The 20,879-nt window shown below is 49.5% G+C and overlaps 1 protein-coding gene across 3 annotated transcripts in view; it reads right to left on the bottom strand.

Moving 5' to 3' along the window:
- ZBTB16 (zinc finger and BTB domain containing 16) overlaps positions 1–20,879 on the bottom strand; it is a 202,833-nt gene that overhangs the window by 176,893 nt on the left and 5,061 nt on the right. The gene's annotated exons all lie outside the window — the stretch shown is intronic.

Below are 20,879 nucleotides of genomic sequence, written 5' to 3'. Positions count from 1 at the left end.
AGAAGGCCGTGGAGCTTATCGTGAAATGCTGTATATTTAGAAATGCTTAGAAACACTTGTTGGGGCAAAATGGGGTGGGGGTGGGGGGCGGGCAAACAGTGAGAAGGGGCTTCCACAGAGGCCTGACTTGGAGAATACAGAGAAAGAGGACAGCTCAGGTCTGCCAGGGGTGGGCATGGGGGTGGGGGGGTAGAAAACGCCCCAAACAAAAGCACTTTCATTCCAAACCCTGCTCCCCTGGAAGGCCCAGGGCTGAGTTTGAGCGGCTGTGTCATGTTTGCCAAGAGTAGCGACTGAACGTGAGAAAGGACAGGTGTGCGCCAGGTCTAAGGGGGCCCATTCAATGTCGCTGACCAGGTGGCTCCATGAGCCAGTGAGTGTCGCTCAGTCGTGTCTGACTCTCTGCAACCCCGTCGACTGTAGCCTGCCAGACTCCTCTGTCCATGGGACCCTCCAGGCAAGAATACTGGAGTGGGTAGCTATTCCCTTCTCCAGGTGATCTTCCTGACCCAGGGATCGAGCCCAGATCTCCTAAATTGTAGGCAGATTCTTAACCGCCTGAGCCACCAGGTAAGCCCCAAAGAGACAGTTCTCTCTCCCAAAGTGGGGTGCGGATGGTGGGAAGGAGTTAGGATAGGAAAGAACTTTGGGGGAAAAGCCAGCATCCAATCAAGGCTGCTTGTAAAGCTCTACACCACTTCCATCCCACTCCCAAATATCCAGAGAAGGCTGGAGAGCAACAGAGTGGGGTTAGCATTCTGAGCGACTTCACGGCCTCTCCTCTCCCAGGTCTGTCTTCTATGAAAATCTGAATTACCCAACCTCCAACCAACTCAACCTTGCCCAGAACTGCTAGCCTGGCATTCAAAGAGCTGCAAGACCTGGCCCCGATCCATTTTCTCTGCCTGCCCTTCCATTCATCCCATGTCCATCCCCTACTCCCGCTCACTGAGCTGTCTGTGGGCCACCTGCGCAAACACATACACGGTCACCTTTTCTCACTCCCCAGCTAGAAATGGCAATATCTATCTCTACTTCTCCAAATCCTTGCCATCATCCAAGACCAGCCAAATGACACCTCCTCCGTGAATCCCTCCTGAAGCTTCAATCAGAACTGTTCAATTCCTCTCCTGTGCTCCCCTAGTATCTCACTAATACAATAATTGAGCGTATGTCTGATAAACACACACACACACACAGAGCCATATACACGTGTGTGGCTATCATGTGTTTTACTGTGAGCTCTTAAGAGGCTTTATTAACAGCTATGTGCTACCTCACAGCACTTGGTAAGCACCCAGCACACAGCAGGTGCTCAGTAAATGTCTTTTGAATTGAATACCCATGGCTAAATCCTCAGTTTATTAGGGTGTTCTTTAAACTATGGGTAACAATCCATTAGTGGGTCTTGATTAACAAATGTTAAATGAAACAGAAGAGATAAACAGAAGAGAAAATATCAGCACCCGTAAAATATAATACAGATAAAGTCCTGCTGAACCTTCAGTTTCAGGTACACTTGTGTTAAGGCCTGGGCCTAGATGAAAAATGTACCTGTTCTATGGGCCTACAGCCTCCATTCTAGGATAAACCAGCAAAGAAAAAAGCTAGTTATCACAGGTTTCATCCAAAACATAACTTCCAGAGAATTCCTGGGGGGAAAGGGGTCACTATCCATTCACTCGCCCTTGACTCCACAGCTTCAGAACAGAATCATCATGGCAGGGTTTTGGAATTCAGACAAGAGTCACTGATCATTCTGGCAGGTTCTCTAGACTCGCCCACCAAGGCAGGAAGACCCAACTGCAGGGCAGATCTGTAACTGGCTTTATGACCAGAAGGGGGAAATGTACAATTTAACCCTTGGCTAACCAGACCACACGCCAGAGCGGCAGTTAATCTAAACATTGTATTTTAAACCCAGAAAACAACATTTCTAGAAGACCCAGGATCAGCCTGCTCCTAGGACTGCTAACTTGGGCCCCCTTGGAGAAGGGCGTCTGATCCCTGCTAGGCTGCACAGGGCTCTGGATGCCTCCCCTTCCTGACCCTTCACCCCTCCTTCTCCCCACTCATGTCTCATCAACTCTCTCACTCTCATCTCCACTTGCTACCTGGGAATCCCGCAGTCTGGCCACAGATCTCTACACTGGTTCAAAAGTCTCCCTCCTCAGAAGTGCTTATCCCTCTAAATAATGAATTTCCCAGTCCTAATTAATGCAAAGAAAGGGATGATATACATTTCTCTGCTGCTTTAACTTACAGCTAGTAAGACACTTTGAGGGAAGAGCAGCCTCTAGCTAAAGGGTCAGATAAGCTAAAATCAATATAAGCCACCACCTCGAATCTTTTAAATCATCATCTGCCCTCCCCTGACTATCCCTGAGCCAGACCCCTGAAGTGGGCATGCAGCAACCACCAAGCCTGCAAATGACCACCTATTCTACCTAATATTCAGAGAGATCATCTCCCATCCAACCCTTCATTCCTGCTTCCCCCAGTGACCTTCCCCACAAAAAGAAAAATCACTGCAGTCTCTGGGAGCAATCAGACAGCCAAGAACAAGGGAAATAACCTCAGGGCAGCCAGAGGAAAGAACAGAAGGCAGACACTCGGAAGACCCATTAATAGAAGTATAACATCTCAGACAACAGAGGTGAGTGTCTGGTTCTTCACCTGCCCATGTCAGTGCATACGATCCTTCTGATGTCTGCAGTGATATAAACGTGACAAATCTGGAAGCACCTAAAACAGTGTTATGAGAATGGTGAAGTGAACTGAAATCATAGTATATGGTAAACCACTGCCTAACTAAGGAAGACACGTAGCTATCTTACAAAGATCTCAAAGGCTGTGGCCCAGAGTCTCTGTGACTCCAAAGAGCAGAAGTGGTGGTGGGGCTGTAAGAACTCTCTGGAAGAAGCATTGGCTGCTCGGGGAATAGCAACATCCCTGTCCTGAGGGGTCCATGGAGAGACTCGGTGGCATGGAACACATGAGAGCCTCAGAATGGGGGCTGGCCACCAAAGTCCCTTCTAGCTTATCACCCATCACAACAGGGCAACGCCAGAAGCCAGGACACTAGACCCCATCATCCTTTCAAGAGCGGGGGACACACACTATGGCTCGCTTATCCATCTTGAAAGTGGCTGGGGAAGACAGAAAGAAGAAAGCAAGCAAAGTACAATGTATTTTCTACCGCGGCTCCCTGGACCCAGCCACTGGGACAGTAGAAAAGCTGGCCTGGGGTTGAGGTTCCAAGACGGGGGCTACTAGTCAAGTTGTCATTGTTGTTTAGTTGCCAAGTCATGTCCTATACTTCCACAAACCCATGGACGGTAGCCCACTGGGTTCCTCTATCCATGGGATTTCCCAGGCAAGAATACTGGAGTTGGTTGCCATTTCCTCCTCCAGGGGATCTTCCCAACCCAGGGACTGAACCTGCATCTCCGCACTGGCAGCTGGATTCTTTACTGCTGAGCCACCAAGGAAGGCCCCCTCTGGTCAAGCCCTCAATCTGAATTCTCCAAGCTGGCCTCTGGGGACCCGGGGGTATCAGGCAGGGAAGGAGGATGTTTTTCCCGCCTGGTTTAGGAACTGCTTGTTTTCTGTCGTTTCGGGCTATGGGAGGTAGGTGCCAAGCAAGACTGTCCCCCTTTCAGCTTCTCTTTTTTTAAGAAAGACAAAGGAGAAAAACAAAACAAGCAAACAGCCGTAGCCCAAGCCCAAGTGTGCACTGTGGGCGGCCTACATGAGCTTCCTTTATCCAACCACAAAAAGGCATCAGTGGAACCAGCGAGGGGCCCTGGAACGGCCTTTCCCAGCAAGGGCCCACTCCTCCGTTGAGGTTAGCAGTTAACCAGGGGCCGGGAGCCGCGGGGCCAACAGACCGAGCTCCTCTTACACAACGCAGCCCTTATCTCCCCCAGCCGCTGTCGCTCTGCAGACGCGGGCTTCGGCTGCAACCACAGCCCAGACTGGCCCACGGGAGATACCGGCCCTCCGCTCGCTATCAGGCAGGCAAGCGGGGCGACGGACGGTTAGGCTGAGCTCAGACCTTCAGGTTTCTATTAAAAGAGTGTCAGACAGCCGGTAACAGTCCGGCTGGCCAGCTTTTCGTGGTGTCGTTTCCTCTGATCCCAGGGCTGCAGTCCGCTCTCCCCAGGGCCTCTCCCAGCCCCTCCGCCCACCAAGAAGAGGTGGCAACGGTCCATTTCATGTCACGTCATTCCACCTTGGTAGATGCTGGGTGCAAGACGCAGGGAGAGGGGCTGATGATTAACCATTAAACAAACTCCTCTGCAGACCCTGAAGGCAGAAACAGAGCTGGGGTAGCTTGGGAGCCAGGACACCGGGGGACAAGAGGACCAGCCTGGACAGCTCAGACCTTGTCACTTTCCTGCTCAAACACCTTCAGAGGCTCCCAACTGCCCCAGGATAAAGTCCCCGAACTAACAACAGTTACGTTTATTGAGCAACTACCTTGGTCCAGGTCCCATGCAGAATGTGTTAACTGCACTATCTGAAACCCTCAGGCGAGCCCCCATGATATCCCGCATGATAACCCCACCGTAGGATGAGGAAGCCACAGCTGACAGTATTTCGGCCGTGTGGCCAAGATCGGAGTCTACACGCGGCAGCGCGACAACCCTTCCTCAGGCTGCCGGCGTTCTCCCCACCCTTCCACCCTACCTTGTCCCCTTCCTGGCCTGGCACTTTCTGGCACCCCCACCTGACCCCAACCTACCATTCCAGTATTAACCACCCTCAATCCAGCCAAAGAGAGTTGTATCATCCACGATCCCAACACTTACCACAATTGCAACCCCACAGCTTTTCGGAAGAACACTAGCTACATTTCTCCCCCATCCAGAAAGCCTCACAAAGCCAGACCCTCTGTTGTCTTGTGCACCACTGAATTCCAGGGGCCTAATCTGGGGCCCCTCACACAGGTAAGTGTGCAACAACAGCAAAATTTTTTTATTAAAAATGAATCCCTCCAGGTGGAAGGCATTCCATCTCTGAATTGCCTTGTGGTTTTTTCCCCCGTATATCTGCCATAATCTGTCCGTTTTCTACTTTCTCTCATAGTTATCAACCTACTCGTACACATCTGCAGTATTTTAATTCAACTGCTCAAGTTATAAGCTCCTCAAGGGCAAGTCCCGGGTCTTACCAATACTCAAAACCCCAAAGCAGTGCACCGCCTGCAAATCTAAAGAATTCAGTGCGCACTAGTCCACTCAGCCTGAGCAGGAGAGAGGTTAATGAGCACCCCACAAGGCCAGTCACCATGCCAAAAATCCACCCCACACAGCCAAAGATCTGAAACTGCCCTTAAGTCAGACTCTATTCTTATCCTCCCTTAACTCCTCCTTGGTGGCAGAAGCAGGGAGCAGACCCCGGCAGTCACAGGGAGGTTTGTGAAGAAGGAATTTAAGGAGGCAGGGACATGGATTCTAGTCCTTACTAATTTGCTACGTGGCCTTGAGTGAATCACAGAGCCTCTCTAACCTCCATATCTTACATCCTAAATGAGCATGCCGAAATAAACAATGTATGGGTCCTTCCAGGTCTATCAGTCTATGATTACTGGTCACCTTGAGAACCCACAGCTGGGAGGCAGGTGGGGGTTCTGAGAGCTTTCCTTCCACAGCAGGTAAGAAGAGGGGTGAAGACTGGGGGCACACAGAACCCCCCTTGCACCATTCCTCAACCTTCCAAAAATAAGCAAATCCTAGCAAGAGAATAAGCCAGTCTCTCTCATTAGGAAGGATGACAACCAGGATTTGAATATGGATTGGAAGTAAATAAAAGGGAAAAAGCAGATACCGAAATAGATTTTCAATAAGTAACTTCCCTCTGGTTAAACCTGAATTTTTTCCCACATATGTATACTTTCACAGATTCAGTCGGGGAGCGTTCAAATTAGCACCACCTGGCCTTAAATACTGCGCAAAACACATAGCAAGCATTTTGCTTTTATTTATGTCATCAATGGTTTCAATGGAATGACTCATCCTTCCTCTTTAACACTCGGTCCTAATATGTTTTACTATAAATAATGTAGAAAGCGAGGAGAGAGAAGGAGAGGGTCTGAGCGTTGCCCCCCTCTCTGACCCCCTGCACAGCCAGGTCACAAAAGATCCAGGTCTGACGGACAATCCCAAGGTGAATGGAACTGACTGACAGCCAGTGCTGGTTCCCACGGAGAGGCAAGTCAAATATTCCTCCCTCCAGCCTCACGGTGTTGAGGACAAGTAAGGATGTCAGAAAAGGGGACTGGCCACGCTGAGGAGGTGCTGGGCACCAGGATAGGATTTTAACACAGCAGCCCCTTTAACCTTCCCAAGAGATGGAAGTCAGGATTCACTGGGGCCCCTAAAGCCTCCTGTGCCCATCCCCTCGGAGAACATATGTGCAAACTCAATCCATTCTTCTTGACTTCCAGCAACACTGACTCGTGATGGGCTAGATTTTTTTTTTTTTAACACCAGAAATGCCTCTTGGGAGCCCAAACTCACAGGAGGCCAAACCACAAATGCAGAAACACTCCAGCAATGAGATGAGTCTGTTCCAGGCCTCGAGGGGGTGGGTGGAGGCGCAGTCAGTGGCAGCGACTCCTTCAGGGTCATCGGTTGGAAGTCACAAGTCCCTTGGCCCTGTTCACCTCCCACACAAGAAGTAAGGCCCCATGCACCCTGGGCTGAGCTGACATGCCCTCTCTACACACTCTCTCCAAAAATCTGCCTTCACAGTCGGCCACAGTCACCCATGTCATCACATACTATATTCGCCAGATTTGTCACTGAATTATTTCGACCATTTCCAAAAGTCAAATCTACCCTCCCAGAAGATGAGGCATAAGAATGTGGCACAGGCTTCAGAAGGGATTCCGAAAGATTTCCAAAATGCTTGGGGCCTGGGCCACATCAGAGGATTAAGTGATCACGTATTAGACACAGAAGCTTCTTCACAACAGCAAGTAGCACTTCCCAAATGGAGACCTCCATATTCACTAAGTGCTCAAATTTGTTTGTTTGCTTTATTACTAAGTCATGTTCAACTCTTTTGCGACCCCCTGGACTGCAGCCCACGAGGCTCCTCCGTCCATGGGGTTTCCCAGGGAATAATGCCGGAGTGGGTTACCATTTCCTTCTCCTGGGGCTCTTCCCTACCCAGGGATCAAACCTGCGTCTCCCGTGTTGGCAGGGGGGTTCTTTACCACTGAGACACCTGGGAAGCGCTCAGATTATTCATTTATTATTTCACCTGCTGACTGCTAGCATAAGATCAGTCAGTACTACCTTCCACTTAGCAGTGCCCAAAACAAATGATCTCACTGGTTTCTTTCATCGTTGCTCCCTTGGGCCAAAATAGAAGGCTTCTAAGGGCTAGTTCTAAGGCTCAGTAGTGCCTATTTACACAGTGCCTTCTCTCTGTTACAGCTTTTTTTTGGCTATACTATGCAGCTTTTAAGATTTTAGTTCCCTGACCAGGGATGGAACCCAGGCCCACAGCAGTGAAAGCATCAAGTCTTATCCACTGACCGGCAGGGAATTTCCTCTTTAAACATTATTTTATCCAAATAACCACCTAAAAGGTATACTGGCCACATTTTTTTTTTTTTAAGGGAACAAGGAAATAAGCGCACAGAAAGGCCCTTATTTGTAACTTGTTCGAGGCATCCAGCTAGTAAATCTAGAGTCTGGGTTTTCATCCAGGATGTCTTACTCTGAACTTTGCATTCTTCCCATCACTGCATATCATTCCTAGAGAACACCACTTCCATCACCTCCCAGAGAGCCTCTTTCCTGCCACCCCCACCCCAATTCCTGGGCTGTATTTCACTATCTTCAGCATCTCCTGGACTTTGTGCTCACTGTTTCAACTTCCCAGTAAGTCTGTCCCCGTAGATACCCCTGCTCTAAATAGCACCCTCTGTGATCTGCAAACATTACAAGGACATCAAAACAAAGCTATCAGTTGGGTTCCAAGCCTTAGCAGCCAGTCCAAACTCTTTTGTTTGAGTCTCAGACAGCTTATTGACTAGGCAATGGGGTCAGAAGTTTTCACCTCGCTTCTTCCCCAACCAGGCACTCTGCTTAAAGCAGCAAATTCAGGGCAGGTAGGAAAAGTCCATCCCTTGAAGATTTCAGATTTACATATTTTTAGTCAGCACGCATTACTTATCAGCCTACAACTTGTGGGAGGGGGAGAGGATGGAGAAAAAGACAGGAACTAAAGAAGCAAAGATTACCTACACCCTCTCCCATCTTGTATGAACACGGGCCTCGACAGCCCACTCAGTGAAATGTTCTCAGAGGCTGCCTGTCCACACGGAGGGGGAGAAAGGCAGAGGAGGGCAGGAAGCTGATAAACTGTGATAAACGCAGCGGCTGTGTTTTACAAGATACCTGTTTTCTGCCGTCAGGTCCCCTCACACGTTTCCACCCCGATCTGAAAGAGGGTCCGAGCTCCCCACCTGGTCTCTCCTTCCTCATTCCACCTCTCACCCTGACCCCAACAGTTTATCTTTGCATATTGGAAAAACCGGCATTTATCAAGTAATCTACTCCTCACAGATTGTTAAACAGACCACAGGGGTTATCAGTGGAGTTGATATAGGAAGATAAACAGCAATCTCTTATGCAAATAGCACTAAGAATATAGGACTGGCCACAGGACAAAATCGGAATTTAGGAGAACATGCATCTTAACACTTTTCTCTTGATTCCAACCCTCGAAACCCACAGGAACGTGGAGAAGATTCCCTGGGTGTATTTGCCTCTCCTGCTTTGCAAGAGTGGTGGCTTCGTATCTAAGAGAACCTTCCATGGCTAGAATTCATGGCCCAAACTTCCTCCTCCTTGCAACAGCCATTTCATTTTTCTGGGATTCAGAATCATTAGAGTGTGCTTTGTTCAGAAAGGTTGAAAAAGGTATTCTCCAAGGTGAGAGTAGGGGTCAGCGGGCAGCAGGGGAAAAAAAATCCAAGGAAAACCAGTAGTTGTGGGTTCTGGACATCATCCACGGGACCAGCAGATACAGACTACCTGCCCCCGGGTCTGGCAAATCTGCCTTTGCCCAGAAAGAAGCAGGCCCGGCTGGCATCTTTTCAAATCCTTCTCATTTTAAGGGCAAATTTGCATCAAGTACCAAGAGGTGAGTGGCTCCAAGTGACAAAAGAATTGCACTCAGACGGATGGACAGACAGAGCAAGCTGCTTCTCACACCAGGCTGTGGGCTGGGGAGGGGGAAACGGGAGGATGACAGAATCCAGGGCTGGCCAGAATGAAAGTCTGAATGGAATAGGCTAATTTACACAGGAAGTAAGCACTTACCAGACCCTTCATCTCAACACACAAAACCCTCCGCCATATCTGGAAGCAATTACGTCCAGTTAACATGATCTGCTTGCCACTAAAATTAACTGCAAACAGAAATATTTTTCACTTTTTGCAACAGGAGATGCCAAGATTTGGCCTATCCCCTCCCTCGAGCCACTGAATCTGGCTTCTGGGGAATATTTAGCAGCTACTCAGCTCAAAACACAAAACCCACTCTGTAGCTGTCAGGACACAAAAAGTAAAATAGTGGATAATTATGAAGGGGGGAAGGAGTGGGGGGCGCCGGTGGCAATGAAAACCATTGTGCTAGGAACTGAGGAAGGGGCCAGCCCCGGGCCCTAAATGGGTCTGCAGCGCTCAAGAGTCCAGCCCTGGTTTTCCACGCTCAACTTCAAGGAAAGAAAAATGTTTTTAGAGTCACTCAATTTAGCAGCGGCTTCACATTGTTTTTAGGTACCGGCTTTATCCCTTCTGCCAAGGGGACGGGGGTGGGGGTATATAAGGAGGTAGACTCAGAAATGTTAGCGGATCCTTAATTTAGCAGAGAATCGAGGGGACAACTGTCACGATTTCACTTTTGCATCGAACATTTCCAATCCCTACGCTGCAAACGCCCTCAAAGCAGCTTTCACCTGTTCCAAGAGGGGCAGGAGCCGCTGTTTACGTAAAAGGATGGAGAGAGGGTTGAGGGGAGTAAGAACGTCCTCCCAGAGTGTGTGTGCCCTGCAACGACCCAGGGTCCCACTCCCCAAAACTCTGGGTAACAGAGAGTTACCGCGGTCATCAGTTGCCGCCACCGCTGACCACGCCTGTCCTTCACTCTGCACCCAACCACACAGTCGGTAAGAACTTATTTTTATTTTTCCTTGAACTACTGTCAACGATGCCGTAAACGCCAGAGACGGAGGGACAGGTCTGTTTCGCAGTTCCGGAGGCGTCCCGTCCCAGCTCTCCCTCCCCCGCCAGGCCCACCCTTTCCTGGCGCCCCTGGTGCAGTTCACCCCTTTGTCACCAAGGGCCTTTAGCAAGGCAGCAGCGGCAGCTAAAGTGACGGCCTATCCTTTCGCCAGACAACTCACAAACGCCTCTTCTCAAAGAGTCAGGCCAGAGTTCACCTCGAGAATGAGGTCAAACGCTGCTGTGCTCCACAAATGTCACATTTACAAACGTTACTCACAGGTTCAAAAAGACAGAAGGAGAAGCCACCTAAGCAGTCTTTCCGTAAAGAGTAGAGCCTGTGATGAGGGAGAGAAACGGTCTTGATATTCGAAAAAAGTACTCTGCCATTCTCTTCCGTTTTTCAAACCATGTTATGATGAGCAAAAAGGAAACAAGCACATCCCTCCCGACACTGCACCCTGAGACCAGGCCACGTGCCTGGCCCGGGGGTCCCGTGTGCACCGTCCTAGGAACATCATCATGGCAGCACACGGGAAATTGACGTTATTAACTTCCTGGTGCAGATGAGGAAGCGGGTGGCTGGGTATCTATTGTGGAGCTCCAAACAGGCAGAGAATGGATTCAAACCCAAGTTCACCCTTCCGCAGGCAACAAGCACCCCTGAAGGTGCTTTTCCAGGAAGGAAAAGCAAGCAAAGTGTCCTCCTGACGTTCCAGCAGCCACTGCACCAGCCAGCATGAGGGCTCCGTCCTCCGCCCCCCAACACCTAGGCGCACACCCTGAGCTCTGTCACCACACGGCCGCCCAGGCATGGAAACGGTTAAGTCGCCCTCGCTGCATAAATCAAAAAGTTCAAGGCTGCAACATACCACAATGATTCCCTCTTTACATATGACAAGAACCAGAGAGGGGCTGAAATCCCAAGCATCCTGAGCGGGGTCTCCCCAGCCCGCACAGGTTACGCCGCCAGGGTCAGGGCTGAGGACCTTTAGCGGCAACATTCATTTCCTGAACAGGACAAGTTCTCCTGACCATAAAGCTAATAGGAACTTCCTCGCACGGCGAGCTCCGGCTGACAGGGCTACTTGTCACTGGCCATGCAGGAGGAGAGCGCTGGTTCCCATTAGCGGGTTATGATGCCAGGTGCTACTAATAAGGTACATCGGCAAGAAACAAGAGCCTGCTAAGCTGTCTCTCCAACTCTGGAAGCAATCAGGCCTGGGCTGCAGGGCTGGGGAGGGGCCTTCTTTAAAGGAGGGGTGGGGGGTGGAGGGAGGTGGGAGCTTCAGCCACTGTAGACCCCCAGCAGCATCTAACCTGCTGAATGGCTTAAATAAATACATTTCCAACAATCCCTCCACATTTCCCCCAGCTACCATAAAAAGACTCCCCCAAATTAACACTCATAATGTTTCCCCCAGCTCCAGGCCTGATGGATCACCGAGGGCCATTACACTCGGCCACATCTGCTTCTCACTATGGCAAGGAGAGTTGTGCCAACAGGCCTAATGGCACTAAGATCACAACGCTCGGCTAATCCACTTAGAGGCCAACGGCAGGAGAGGGTGGCTGGGGGCTTGGAGCGTGAGGCTCCCTTGTCAGGCTGGGGTCACAGGAGAAGAGGGAAGCGTAGGGGTGGGGGGGGGGCTGGGGGCAGCCTCACATGTGAGTTCCTGCTGGGTGTTTCATGTTACACGGCACCCCATTTAACATGTTGGCACCACATTGAGAGGTAAGGGGCTACAACCTCACTTTACAGAAGGGGCACCTGGCCGTTCAGACAGGTGAAGCCATCTACCCAAATCTGCCCAGATCCACCATGAGGCACGGGCATTCAAACCCAAGTTTGGGATCCGTCTATATGCCCCTGCTCTACACACCTTGTCTGCCTGCAGAGTCAGGGGTGGCGGGGTGTCTGTCTCATTCTTAGCATGCCTGGTGTATACACCCTTACTTATCACCTCAGAGGATCTAAATGACCCTAAAGAGGGGAGACCTCGAAACACTCCTTCCAATGGCCCACGACTCCTTCTCCTCCCATCCACATTTCTGTGACTGCATACTCTAATAAAATCACCAGTAATGCCCCCACTGTTTCAGGGAGTTCTTTCTCTCATCTAACCTGGATTCTTCCCACTACAAAGCTGGACACATTCTGTCCCTGCCGAAGAAGGTCATGTCTTGAGGACAAGAGTTGAAACAGGGCAAGAAATTTAGAACCAAGCAGGTTTCTGTGAGTTGTTAGCCGAAGTTTCCGTGCTGACGATCAAGTACTGGATTCTCTCTTGGCAGCTGCAGAGATAAGCCTCACATAGGCAAAACCCAACCAGAGTTTTTCCAGACTGAGCCAGCATAATAAGGACACGGGGGTTTTTAAGGGGAAACAGTAGAAAGGGGTATTTCTGATTATGCTGGCATGAAATTAACGGCACGGGATTTTTATTTTTGTAAGTGGGTTTCTTTTTCTCTCTCTTTTTTTCTGTTTTTGAAGTCAGCATAAACCCCCTTTATCGCTAGAAGCTGGCCTCTCCCTGTGTCTGTAAGAGATGACGGACTCCTGTGACCCTAGCCCCCTAAGACACAAACCCTTCCAGGTAATCAGTACTCTCCCTCCATCTTCTCAAGCCACCGGACAAAGCCAGGAGGCCAGATCCGGCCAAGCGGTGAGCCTCCTGGTTAGCAACTTCAGGGAACATGGAGCTGGTCCTTCCTGTATCCCCCCTTCCCTTCTGATTCCATCAGGGGCTGAAGATCCAAGCGGGACATTGTAGAAAGAAGTATGAATGTGAAGCCAGAGACCTGGGCACAAACCCTGGTGCCACCCTTCACCGTCTCCCCAGGGAACAGTCCGTTAACCTCTCAGGCTTCCCTCTGCCCATCAGGGAGTGGGAAACAAATATCTAACCCCAGCGGGTGGCTAGAGGTTCTGAGCAGATACTGACTACGAATGCACTTAGCATGTGTATCAAGCACTCAAGGCGATATTTGCTGAATCTGCCCTTAGAAGCATCCTGCACTGTAGGGTGGGGACGGGAAGGGGCTCTGCAGCATGCCGCCCCCAAAGCCCAGACTTCTCTGGGTGAGGAGGCATCTGTGCTCCCATCACAGTGATTTGCTGGCCTGGCCACGTGCACACGCGATAGGACCCGGCGTTGGTGAGTGGCCTCAGCATTCGTAACTGATGACAGTGGAGTGCTGCCCAGCTAAATTTAAAAGAAGGCTGCAATGACTCATCAGGCTTCAGGTCAATGGGACAAAGAGTACCCTGGCCACAGTGCCTCAAGAGATCAGCTTTTTGGGGGGAAATGCAGGTGCTCACGGTGAACTAGCTGCAAAAACACCAGCAGTTTTCAGGTGCTGGATAAATGGACACCTCTGAGGGCAAGCAGGACCTCAACCAACAGGAATACGAATTTTACCCGGCACTGCCAGCAAAAATACAACAGCAAACACTTGCTCTCTGCTATTCTTCCATGCTCATGACAAATATTTAGTGATTAATTCCTGCAACAACCCAGTGAGTAGGTACTGGGTTATTATTCCCATCTTACAGACAAAACAAGCAAAGAAAGGTTAAGTAATGTAACCATAGTCACACAGCGGGTAAGTGGTGAAATCGAGATTCTGACCCAGATAGTATAAGTTGCTCAAAATGCCCAACACGAAGTGTAAAATGTGGTGCTGGAGGGTGGGGAGCGGGGATGCGGAGGTAGATTTTCCTTACTAACAAAATAGATGCCACTGAGTCAGAGTTTTCACTTAAAACCGCCAAAACAGAATTTGACTACAAAAACCTTTACTTATCATGGAAAATTCCAGAACCTTCCAATGGGCAAATTGAGGCACGCCTGTATTCATTTAGCAAGACTTTTTATGTCTCACACGTGGGCTTTCGGTTGGACTTGTTTTAAAGTCATTAATTTTTTTGAATTAAAATAACTGGAAATGTTTTTCCCCTGAATTAGCAAGAAATCCGAGCTGTGAATGGAGGTTTGATTTTAACAGTTTAGGATAATCACTATTTTAAAGAGTCATAAATAGCTTTCCTAGAACAAGCAGGAGGGAAAAGTACTGCTGAACTAAAGCTTTCTTCCCCTCTCCTTCTAGCAATTAGCAGCTCCAACCAATAGTGACAGCGAGTTAAAATGGAACTTTTCACTGAGATGAAAGAGTAGGCAACTTTCTTCCATTAGAAAGAAAGTAAAAGAACTCATCTTCAAACTTCCCAAGAGTTCAGTCTATATTGCAGATGACTCAGTAACCCTAAGCAGGTTGAAGCATTAAAAAACAAAGTCAGAGCAGACAATCAAATCAAACTGACCCTCTATTTCAGCTGGCTGACTGCCAAACCAGATTCCAAAACAGAGCAAAATTCAAATAACCAAAATGACTTCATGAAGATATAAGCGAGTGCCAAAGGAGCAAAGGAGAAGTTTTTTTTGTTTGTTTGTTTGTTTTTTTTAAGAGTTAAACAAACCAGAAATAGCTCATCCAAGGGCCTGGTTTTACAAATTAAGACATTAAACTCCAGATTAAAAAAAGAGACAGAACTGAAAAACAAAAAATACAGAACCAGCCTCCCAAACGGCAGGACACAGCACCACAAAGCCATCTTCCCAGCCAGTGACCTCCTGAACAGACTAGATTTCCAGGAGCCCAGGAGCTTATAAACTTAAGTCGTGCATCATCCCCCAAAGGATACTTCCTGGAAACAGAAATGGTTTCAGCAAGGATTTGGGCAAATCTGTGAATGACAGAGCAGCCGTAAATAGCTATTAAGAGACGCCGGGCTCCACCTGACCTTTAGGATTGACGTCAAGGAAGAAGAGTGGCAGCCTCCAACGGCGGTATCTTAGGGATGGCATTGGCACCCAAAGACTAGGTCAGATGGATCTGACCTAGAATGGCAATGCCCATGTGCTTATAAGGCCTGGCGTGGGGCACCCGGGACTGCGAATTAGAAGGAGAGCCGAGCTCCTGTCTCTAGCCATTTATAGATAGCTATGTGACCTTGGGCATGTCACTTACTCACTCACAGCCCATTTTCCTCATCTGTAAGTTGGAGCTGATGACGGTGACAATCCCTTACCCAAATCCTTGGTGCTTTGGAAATCTGAACTGTTCAGATTTTTAAAAGGTACTATGGGGCCTTGAGTGTACACCAGGCCCAGAGTAGTCTAGGGAACCACTCCGTAATCAAACACATTAATATTTTTGCGGCAAAACATATGAATATTCAAAATAGGCGAGATAAATATAGCCTCACATCAGTTCAGTTCACATCAGGTTTTGCCACTAAATGAATTCGCTGCAAACTTACACAAAGCGTTTTTAGCTTTCAGAGGTTCTCAGACGACTTCACCATCACCGGTGTGGAATGAGAGACCTGCACCCCCTGAGGGGAGGCTGGGAGGTTAAGAGAGATAAAGTCATTAAAGGTGGTTTGCAGGGGCTTCCCTGGTGGCTCAGGAGTTAAGAATCTGCCTGTCGATGCAGTAGACACAGGTTCGAGCCCTGGTATGGGAAGATCCCACATGCCGCAGAGAAACTAAGCGCAGGCGCCACAACTACTGAGCCTGCGCTCTGGAGCCAGGGAACCGCAATTACCAAGCCCACGTGCTGCGACGACTGAAGCCCGTGAGCCCTACAGACCATGCTCCACGACTAGAGAAGCCACCACCGTGAGAAGCCTGTGCACTGCAACGAAGAGCCGCCCCTGGTCACCGTAACTAGAGAAAGGTCCACACGGCATCAAAGACCCAGTATAGACAAAAATAAACAAATATTCCTAAAACAGGTGCCTTGCAAAGGAAACAGCGGGGCAACTGATAAAAGGCATTATTAATACTACTGCTGGGTCTTCCCGGGTGGTCCAGTGGTTAAGAATCTGCACTTCCACTGCAGAGGGCATGAGTTCCGCCCCTGGTTGGGGAACTAAAATCCTGCATACCACGTGCTGCAACTGCTGCTGCTAAGTCGCTTCAGTCGTGTCCGACTCTGTGCGACCCCATGGACTGCAGCCCACCAGGCTCCCCCGTCCCTGGGATTCTCCAGGCAAGAACACTGGAGTGGGTTGCCATTTCCTTCTCCAATGCATGAAAGTGAAAAGTCAAAGTGAAGTCGCTCAGTCATGTCCGACTCTTAGCAACCCCATGGACTGCAGCCTACCAGGCTCCTCCATCCATGGGATTTTCCAGGCAAGAGTACTGGAGTGGGGTGCCATGGCGCGGTCAAAAAATAAATAAAAATAAATTCAAGTACATTAAAATATTACTACCACGGCTATCATTATCCCACTGGAGGCTCTCTTCCAAATAGAATCTGGTATGACCTCAGCGGTGCCTAAAGCTGGCAGAATGATGAGAAGGGACCAAGAATTCAGGGCAACAACTAAATTCTCCAAGTGGCCTAAACCAAGGTCAACAGTTACCAGCCCTCTACATGGTCAACCACTGAAAACCATACAGCTGGCCACCTGAAAGAGGCCAAGGCAAGGGCCAGGCAGGACCTGATGGCTCAGCGACACGGTCATGCACTCTGGACCTGGCCTGAGAAGCCTCTGAACAGGGCTGCAGTCCTGAGTGCAGAGACAGGGCTGGGACCACCTCTGGGGTTTCCGAGGATGCTTGCAAGAACCAGACAAGAGCTCCTCCTGTGTGTGTGCAGGACACACAGTGCTGATCCAAGGGCTTGTCTGCAGAAGATGCAGAGGTTCCTGGGAAGCCAGATCCCACCCTGATTCTGCGGCACTTTAATTCAGAAACGTATTAAGACCAGGCTGGGAATTCCCTGGCAGTCCAGCGTGTCAGGACTACTCACTTCCACTGCAGGAGGCACGAGGGTTCAATCCATGGTCAGGGAACTAAGATACCTCAAGCCACGCAGCATGGCCATAAAAAAGAAAAAAGACTTAGGCTCATGAGCCTGGGGAGACTCCTAAGTCAATCACATTATTCCCGATAATCTTATCACGTGTACGTGGCTCTGAGAAGGAGACTGTGCACCTGGCCTAGTTCAGCTGGTCCCCAGATCAGATCCAGACATGCAGAACAGGCCCAGCCTTCCAGGGAGAGAGGAGACAGAACAGAGACCAAGCTTAAACAAAGTGCTATTCACTCAGTCGTATCCGACTCTTGAGACCCCATGGATTGGGGCCCGCCAGGCTACTCTGTCCACAGAATCCTCCAGGCAAGAATACTGGAGTGGGTTGCTATTCCCTTCTCCAGGGGATCTTTCTAGCCTCGGGACTGAACACAGGTCTCCCGCATTGCAGGCACATTCTTTATCATCTAAGCCACCAGGGAAATTTAGAGAAGGAGAGTCCAACACTAAAGAGACCCTCCCTCCCTCAGACATTATCTTCTGCGATGTGAGCCTGCTGGGGAGGTTTTAGAATCCAGCACTTGCTCCTGCATCTGCCTGGAGACAGATCTGCTTATCCAGCAGGCCCTCTGACTATTCTGACTTCCTTCCGGATACTTTAGGCAGGTAAGCCCCATTTGATTTACCCAGGTAGCATCTCTGTGTGGGCTTCCCATCAATCCATCAGGCCACATCTGACAGTGCTGTTACATCTCACCATGCACTGCAGGGACCATAAGTTTACAAAGTTTCACTCCAGCTGTCTGTCACCCCAACAGGCTCCCCTCTCCCCAGCTTGGAAGCAAGTCACAAGGAAAGCACACTGATGTGATTCTATCACACACCTTCCTGCCTGCCTCCCTTCCCTGCACTCTCCCCCTCCTTCCTCTCCGTGCCCTTCTGCCCATCACCTGCCACCCCACCCCGCAAGAAGAAAAGGGACTACCACAAGCAGGTACCTAACCTTTACCAAAGCTCTAGCCTACTGGTTTACCAACAGAATAAAATAAATCCTGTAGCCTGTTATTTCATCATGTTCTTCACTATCACACTCACAGCCTCCTGACATCAAAATCTCCCACTCTGATTGTTTTGCCTTGACTTTTTTGTTTGTGTTATGCTGGCAGCTTTACACAAGAGAACAGCAGGAAATTGGGAAGCAGCACCTTCATCCTGGAGGTCTGAGAGGGAGAGAGGTGAAGCCTCCTGAAAGCATGTCAGATTGGGAGCCAGGGGCTGCCAGTGAGAGCGAGGGAGGAAAGCATGCGGGAACATTCTCTCCGTCCCTGATCTCCTCGGACCCCACAGTTTTCCACCCAGGGCACAGCCCCAGGCTCCAGCCTATGGGGCGGCAGCAGCCCACTTTCCACCCTCAGTTAATAGCACATTCTCCTGTGTCAGCAGCCCAGGGCATGACGCCAAGGATGCCAGGACCAGCGGCTCACCATCACAAGCTCAGAAGGACAGCGACATCCTTTGCACCACCTCCCAGTCAACTCAACCCCTCGATGGCAGGGCCATGGACACCACACTGTAGAACTCAGAGCCGCGAGGGCAAAGCAGAGATGAGACCCAAGCAAGGCGGGGGACTGAGGGTCCAGCCCTCACCCTCTTGGTTACTAAGTGCCAGTCGCAGCTCCAGGGATTTCTGGATGTTACTTCGTTAATCCAGCACCCCACCCTGCAGAACTCCTCCATTTGAAAGAAAGTAAAGCAAGACCCAGAAAGGTTACATAACGTTGCCAAGCTCTCAGTGCTAGACACGGCTAGTTCTGTTACCCATGCTCTGGTGGGGAGCGAGGTGTAGAACACAGCCAACCCTCCAGCTCTCCCCAGAGGAACAAGGGTCCCACAGAAAACTCCTGGGAGAGTAACATCTTTTGCAGCCCTCTCAGGTAAAGAGAAGCAAAAAACCTACTTTCCAGAGCACAGGGGTTGGGGAAAATGGGAAAAGGTAGTCGAAGGTATTCAAAAAATAAATGAGTCCTGGGGTTATAACATACAACATGATGACTATAGTTAACAACACTGCATTACATAATGAAAGTTGCTAAAAGAGTAGGTCTTAGAAGTGCTCAAGAAAAAAAATTATCTGACTATCTAGAGTGATGGACTTTAACTAAGTCAACTTATCATAGTGATCATTTCATAAAATATTCAAATACCGAATCATACACCTGAAACTGTTATACGTCAACGAAATCTCCATTTTAAAATTACTTTCCACTATACCCCATTTCTCATAGCACGTAACTGAAATAATTCACATCCGGAGAAGGCGATCAATGTATCTGGTCAAGTCTGGGGAGAGGGTTTCCTCTTTAGGAAAGTGTGAGCAAAAACAAACACAACCTCGGTCCGTTTCTGAGCAGTACAAGCATCACAAAGACACACCTTAGTGGCGGTTATGTTTTGCACCCGACCGGAAGAGAATCGGCTACGTGGAGCTCAGCGGCACTTTCCAAAAGGTAAGTGGTGTTGGAGGAGGTTCTGACTCAGCTTGGTGGAATCAGATAACCTCCAGGTGCCTCCAACTCCATGCCCCTACCTCCTCTCCCCCACACCCCCTCCTGAACGGTCAACAGAAGAATGGGGGGGGCAGCGAGGAAGGAGTGCAAACTGAAGAATCCACCCAAGATCTGAAGCACAGCAGGCAAGAAGTGTGCAGGGAAATGTTATCACAGATGACAAAGAGAAATTGGATTTCCTGACACCCCTCGCCTGACCCAGGAACTGGAGGGTGATGTGATGGGCACATCAAACTCACTACAGATTCCCTCTGTGTTTACTCCACTTCTGATGAGCAATTTCAAAACCCTTCGTTGTGCAGACAAGACACTCTTTCGGACTGAATAACTCTGGGAGGCAGCAAAGTGCAAGAAGGTTAAGACCTGAATTTGAATCCAGCTCTGCCTCTCAGTATCTACACGACCCTGGGAAAAGGTCTTATTATCTCCCTATGAACAAGAACATCATCTACCTGGGAAAACTGCTGTTAACAAAAATATGACTCCACGAAAAGCAATTGGAGCAGGCATGTCATAAAAGCTATTTCACAGAGAAGGAAACAGAAGCCAGAGGGAAGCTGATGCTGGCCCAAAGTGGTATTTAATTCAATGTGAGTAGGGATGGGTTAAGTATAAGACTGCAAGCTGCAAAACTAATGTTTCTCATACCCATCCTTCTCCCTTGAATTTAAATCAGCTCCCCTAAAACGTGTTTACAAGGTCAGAGAAGGAAAAGGGAGAGGAGGCAACATTCCTGGTGATGAAGGTTCACCAGGAACAACGTTTGGGACTGCAGCTGCTCTTGGGTCTAAGCAGACTCCAGCCCCTCCCCTCCTCCTGAGCTGCAGACACGCCAGCCTTGGCAGGAACCACCACAAGGGAACTCAGGTACCTGAAACCCAACGGAGTGGCCAGGCCCCGGCCGTGGGCCCTTCCTCCTCACCCCACCTTTCCCTCCCTCCACTTCAGAAGTCTCTCCAGGCAGAGGAGAGAAGACTCAGCAGCAGGAAAAGCAAATCAGGAGCCCAGATGCAAAAAGAACGCAAAGAGCTTAGTGAAGACTGGGCGAAAGGAATTCCCTGGCAGTCCTACTACTGAAGGCAGACGTTCAATCCTCGGTCAGGGAACTAAGATTCTGTAAGCCACTTGACGTGATCTAAAAATTGATAAAATAAAAATCGAAAAAAAAATTTTTTTTAAAGGAACTGGGCGCCTAAGTTCCCCCATGTTCAGGAAAGACCCCAAGGTCTCTCAACAGACC

This window comes from Ovis aries, chromosome 15, assembly GCF_016772045.2.
Source record: "Ovis aries strain OAR_USU_Benz2616 breed Rambouillet chromosome 15, ARS-UI_Ramb_v3.0, whole genome shotgun sequence".
Taxonomy (NCBI): domain Eukaryota; kingdom Metazoa; phylum Chordata; class Mammalia; order Artiodactyla; family Bovidae; genus Ovis; species Ovis aries.
This window is presented reverse-complemented; position numbering and strand designations above follow the sequence as displayed.